At 51.5% G+C, this 5,963-nt stretch overlaps 1 protein-coding gene across 1 annotated transcript in view; it reads left to right on the top strand.

Annotated features, from left to right (window-relative positions):
* Positions 1 to 460: 460 nt before the first annotated feature.
* The window catches only part of FKBP5 (FK506 binding protein 5), an 18,421-nt gene continuing 12,918 nt past the window's right edge, over positions 461 to 5,963 (top strand). The window contains exons 1-2 of the mRNA XM_009272865.2: positions 461 to 572; positions 1,349 to 1,452. The gene's annotated coding sequence lies outside the window, so the exon portion shown is untranslated. The remainder of the gene's footprint in view (positions 573 to 1,348; positions 1,453 to 5,963) is intronic.

The raw sequence follows: 5,963 nt of genomic DNA, 5'->3' as shown, positions 1-5,963 counted from the left end.
TATGGGGAGAGGGGGGGGGGGGGGGGTGGCCAGGGGCCAGGATTTAAAAAAAAAAAAAAATTAAAAAAAAGTTAATTCAAGCTGGAGTCTGTCAGTTCCTCAAGGATTTTCCTAAAACTTAAGGCATCTAGCTGCTGACTCCAAACTTCTTCAGGATCTGACCATAACCTACTACTAAGTTATAGGCAAGATACGTTTAGTTATTTTTGTGGCTCACGTGTTTTTTGTGGGGGGGGGGGGGGGGGGGAAGTCAAGTGGCCAGGATTTAAAAAAAAAAAAAAATTAAAAAAAAGTTAATTTTTAATTCAAGCTGTGATGTATGAGTGTGAGCAATGGCACTCGATGTCTGGGTGCATCCTTATCTGTCAGGATTACGTGGAGCTGCCTTGTCGGGCTTAAGCAGGTCATATTTTCTTAGAAATCCCAATTTTAATTTATTACTGACTCAAACGCCGTCTCCCTGCGTCTCTGCTCCGCAGGCTGGCGTTGCAGGCGTCTTAAAAACACCCTCGTCCGGGGAAAATCGCTGCTCCGGTCTTCCCCTCTCCTGCGGCACGGGGACGGTTTGCTCAGTAAGTAGGTATTTTATTAGAAAAAATAGTTTTCTCGATCAAGGGAGAAGTGAAACCACGGTGGGACGGCGGAGAGAGCCCAGCTGCTGCGCTAATTGGGTCGTTCTTCGTTACCTGTCGGCGGGTGTGCTGGGGATGGAGGATGGAGGTGCATCCCCGTGCTGCTGCCCGGCTCGAGGGGCCGGGATTTGGGGTGACGCTGGCCGGGATTGGGGGCCCCGCGTCTCCCCCCTGTGCATTTCAATTCACTGGATTTTAGCCTGACCTTTGCATTTTAAAGAAACTCCCTCCCGTGTTGCAATCCAAAGCTTTTAGGGCTGTTGCGGTGCCATGGAAGCGAAAGCGCTTTGTGCTAAGTGGGTCTTAAAAACAAACCCCGGAGCGCTCCGCTCTTATTTTTCCATCCTGTTAATTTTCGTCCTGACTTTCAGCAACGGTCAAAAAAAGTTGGGGACAGAATATAGCGGGGGGGGGGGGTGGGGGGGGGGTTTGCCTTTTTTTTTTTTTCTTAAGCTGACGTTAAGATGCTAAATGCTGTTTTATGGAAACGGCGAGTCAAAGCATCTTCCCATGGCAGTGGGGAGCGGAGGAGCTGCTGCGGGAGGCTTTGTCCATGGTCTCATCGCCCCTTTCTGACCATAGCGGAGCGTGGTCTGCGGCTTAAAACCGCCGCCTCAGTTCTCCCTCCTTCTTAAATCCTGTTTTCGAATAACGCACATGTGGTTTTTTTATTTTATTATTTTATTTTTAATTTTTTTTTTCCCTCTTCTTACCAGGTATTTGTGTGAAATCCCCACCGTGTCTCTGGGTGGGCACCTCCCAGGACCCCTCCCCACCCCGTGGACCTTCAAACCTTCTCCAGCGATCGCATGGTGGCAAGGTGAGACCCTCAAAACCCTCCCCAGCCTTTCTTTTCCCTCCCTCCCTTTCCCCTCCCGTGAGCCTCCGGGAGGGATCTGCGACGTGAAGTTTCCATTTGGAGCTGGCAAATGCCTGGTATGCCGATTTCTAGGAAACGTGGCTCGGCATCGTGTGCTTGGTGAAACCCTAGCATGTGCGATACCTGTCTGTCCTCAGCCTGGGGTCGGACATCTGCATCCTATTCTCTGCTCTGAATTTTCTCCTATTTCTCCGGGCTGGGAGATAGCAACATCTGTGCGGAGAGGGGATTGTAAAAAAAAAAAAAAATAAATAAATGGTTTGTTTTTATGGCGTGGACTTCTGCGCAGCATGTGCTGGTGTCGTACGGCGTGCAGCATTTTCATTGCAAAGATCGTCGTTTGAAAGGCACGTGCAAAGGGGAAAGGGCTTCCAGATGCTCCCGTTGCCGGTCACGGCTGCCTGGTTTTCCACGAGCGTGTGTCTGGCGTCGCTTGCAGGCAGCCTGAAAAACACACAGGGCTCGGAGGATAACGAAGGTGGGGAGGACACCAGCTGCTGCACAGCTTAAAAGGAAAAAAAAAAAAAAAAAGCCTTTTGTCATACCTGCTTTAAAAAAAAATAGACCAAAAAAGCACAGAATGCATTTTTCTGAAGCGGCAGCTGAATTAATGTCTGATTGCATGGGGGATGCTAAAATCGGGGTCAAAGCCGTTAGCGCTGCCCGGCTGTGTCGGGGCGTGCAAGGTGGGTGCTCTGCCTGGGCAGCCTGTGCCCGCTGCGGGCGGCTTAATCGCACGTGGGCATCGATTGTGGCTTAATTGCTCGTGGGCGTCCATCGCGGCTTCGTTTTGCTCGTGAGCACCAATCACGGTGATGCCGCCCTCCGTCTGGAGGAGGGAAATGATATTTGCAACTGCTTGCACCGGGCGTGCAGGGCAGCATTTGGGGAGACGGTGGATTTGCGAGAAGGAAAGATGCAGCAGTTGTTGCTTTTGAGCAATTCGAGGAGTTTGTATTAATTTAGCGGGGCTGAGAACAGGCGTGCGCTGGCGCCGCGGCTCGGGATGTGTTGGTCCAAGCGGAGCACGCGTCGTGCGTGTGTAGGTGTCTCCTGAACTCGCGAGCCTCCTTGTTTGCTCAGCTAGAAGCTCTTTAATGTATTTCATCTTAATTAACACTGAAATAGTTGCACTTGAAGGAGAGATTGTGTCCAGATGTCCAAAGCTCTGGATTTTAAAGCTTGTTTATTTATTTATAAGCTCTTAAATTACAGATTAAACAGCTACGCTGAATTTTCAAATCATCTGGTAGAGCGGGGACTGATTAAAAGCAAACGGCTGAAAACCCCAAACCCTTTCCTTTAGCTCTGAGGGATAACCTTGCCCTTTTGCAGGGCCTGGGGAGGGTGGAGGTGGCACCTCTGGGTCCCTGTGGCTGCAAGGCAGCCCCGTGCCCAGCCACGAGTGCCTGGGCGGTGGCTGGAGGCATGGACCAGACCCCGGTGTTGGGCTCCGAGCTCAAGCGGAGGCATTTTTTGGAGGTTTACAGGCTCCTGCAAGGGACTTTGCTTCAGGATGCGAAGAATCAAGCTGTGCAAAACCACCTCAAACTGTGCAAAACCGCCCCGTTGTGATGTGCACCTTTGCTGGGGCATGCTCTGGATTTCTTGAATCACCTTCCCATCGCTTTTATTCTCCGTGCGTGGAAATCCCTTCCCTCTCGGTGGCCTTTCAAGCGATGCCCTTATGCGTTGCAAATTGCTGCACCTTTCGGTGGAGGGAGGACCCCCAGCCTGGGGGGGGGGTTAACCCTTCCCCACCCTCTCTCCTCCTCCCACCCGTCCGTATTTACATCCCAGGGAAACGAAGCAGCGAGGGTGTTCGGAGGAGGGAGGATGGTTCAGCCTGGCAACGTTAAGCTTTTGGGTAACAGCAACGGGAGAGCGGGATCTGCTTGGGGTGTCAGAAACACCCAGAGGCTTTTGCATGGGGCAATTAATTAATCCCCTCCCTGTATCTGGAGCACACGTGGTCCCACAACGAGAAGATTCAGGCTCTGGCACCTCCAGCAAGCTTGCATGGCTCTCGGTGACAGTCCCCGGCTCCCTGGTATTTAAATCTCGGGGAGTAGCAGATACTTTTTTTTTTTTTTCTTCCCTACAACTGTTTGTTTCAAATTAATCGGGATTTTGGACCTCAGCCAGCCTCCTTCTGTTGCTCCAGACCGGAGATAAGCGGGAGCGGCGCGGTCTTTTCTCTAACCTAGTTGGAGCCGTTTTCGCTGGACGGAGAAGTCTCGAGCTCTTTCATAACGTGGACCACATCTTAATAGCTGATCTTGTGGGCTCCATCCCTCCCACTGCTTCTGACGCAGAGCATCTCCCCTCCCGCTCGCCTTGGCCAGCTTCCCTGGATGACTCCACTAATTGCTTACGTAGAAAAATAATGAGAAGGATGCGTATGATGTATTTTTAGATGTCTCTTGGTGGGATTTAGCAACCGGCGAGCCAGAGCCAGCACCTCCCCATCCGTATTCTGCATCCCAGCGGTTGCTGCTTGGTAGACCTCAGGAGGTTCTGCCCCAGGAGGTGGCACTTCTTTTGCAAGCTGCTCCCCTTTTTTTGGGCTCCTCCTGGTCCTTAATAAATGGGTTATGGATGCTGCGTCCCTGGTGCTGCACAGGATCTGTGCCGGGAAGCCCTGAGCCAGTGCGCGGTGCCGGCGGCGTGCCCATGCCGCGGTGGGCACCACTACCTCCTCGCTCATCTCCAAGAGGATGGCAACTGTGGTGGCAGGGCAGCGTGGACCATGGTGGCTTGGAGGCCATCTGAGCACCCGAATCATAGAATAGTTTGGGTTGGAAGGGACCTCTGAAGGTCATCTAGTCCAACCCCCCTGCCCTGGGCAGGGACATCTTCAACTACATCAGGTTGCTCAGAGCCCCGTCCAACCTGACCCGGAATGTTTCCAGGGATGGGGCATCCACCACCTCTCTGGGCAACCTGGGCCAGTGCTTCACCCCCCTCAGCGTAAAAAATGTCTTCCGAAGTAACCAATGGCATGTTTTCCAATGTGTAAATACCCGTGAGATGACAAGTCTCACCAGCAAAGTTGCTTTTTTTAGTGCTTTTTTGAGGTGTTCCTATCTGAAACCTCAGCAGAGCAGGGGAAAGGGAGCAGATGCAAAATCTCATTACCCCGAAGGCTGTGATAATTGAGCATCGCAACAAGTAGTTCCCTTATTTTTCTATTTGCTTCTTCCATTGCAGGGCTCTTTGTGTCTCGGTGGCTTCCTGTGCTGGGGGGGCCGGGCTCCAGCTCTTCCCTTTCCACCCGGGTGTGAGGAGCACAATTCTTCTTGCAGCACGACTTATCTGCCCTTGGAGCTCAAAACATCCTTTCTTTGCTCTTTCTGAATCCCCCGAATGAATGATTTCTCCTGCTGGTTAACATCAGCTTCCACACCAAAGACTGTGGGAAAGTTTCGCAATTAGAGTGACTTTAATAGATCTGGTTTATGTCTTAAAAAATCCATCGCTTTCTAATTCTCCGTCACATGTTTCCTTGATTACGTGTCACGCAGCAGTGCGGCTACCAAAATAGCCTTACGGTCTGAAGGAAATCATCAGGAAATATGTTTTTTAAACCGTAGGCAATTCTCTTTTCACCAGGCACCATTGGAAAAAATCTGCGTTTGACGAAAAACGTAGCTTTTCTGGCACCTCGGCTGCTCACGCGGTGATGTTGGGAGCATGGTGCTCCAGCAGTTTGCCCAAAAAACCCCAATTTCTTAGAGTCTTGCTGTGAATTTTGGCTTTATCCACCCAAATAGTTGGGATTCTTTTGGTGTTGGGTTTGCTTTAGTTTTTGGAGAAGATGCTTGCTGTGCGTTCAGGTTTTTCCATGCAGGGTGATGCTTAGCTTGCTTTGCTTGCCTGAGACTTGGAGCCTGCTCTCTCTTTTTGGGGTGTTCTTGGTGGGCAAGAGGGAGTGAGGTTTGCCTGGGGTTGAGGTGCTGCTTTCCGAATAATACAGTCTCTGACGAAGAGGTAATTCCTTGAGGAAAAGAATCTTGAACTGTATAAAATAACTCAAAAGGCAAATGCTAGCCTGGTGCACGTATTTCTAGCACCCGTGCCCAAGGGGTGCCCACCTCTACGTGAGCCAGAAGGGACGGGTGAAGCTTGGTGGCCATCAACCCTTTGCTTCTCGCCCGCGAGCACTTTCGCCTCTCCTGGCTTCACCGCTGCCCTCGATGTCTGCCGATGCAGGTGCTTCAATGCTAGGCCTGCGTCAAAATGGATGCTCGGTAGAGCATCGCCGCAGAGGATCTCAGTGGTTTGGGTGCAGCACCCCGAGATGAGTTTCCACGTTTTGCCCGGTGTCAGGAGTCGGTCGGCTGGCACGTACGTTGTCTGCTGGTGCTTTTTTGGGCAAAACTCTTCTTGGGGGAGCCTCCCGGGGCAATGCCGGGGCTGCAATGTTGACCTAGGGAGGCTGAAGACGAAGA

Source organism: Aptenodytes forsteri, unplaced genomic scaffold (assembly GCF_000699145.1).
Source record: "Aptenodytes forsteri isolate BGI_AS27 unplaced genomic scaffold, ASM69914v1 Scaffold142, whole genome shotgun sequence".
NCBI lineage: Eukaryota > Metazoa > Chordata > Aves > Sphenisciformes > Spheniscidae > Aptenodytes > Aptenodytes forsteri.
The sequence above is the reverse complement of the archived record's forward strand: the minus strand, read 5'-3'. Positions and strand labels throughout refer to the sequence as shown.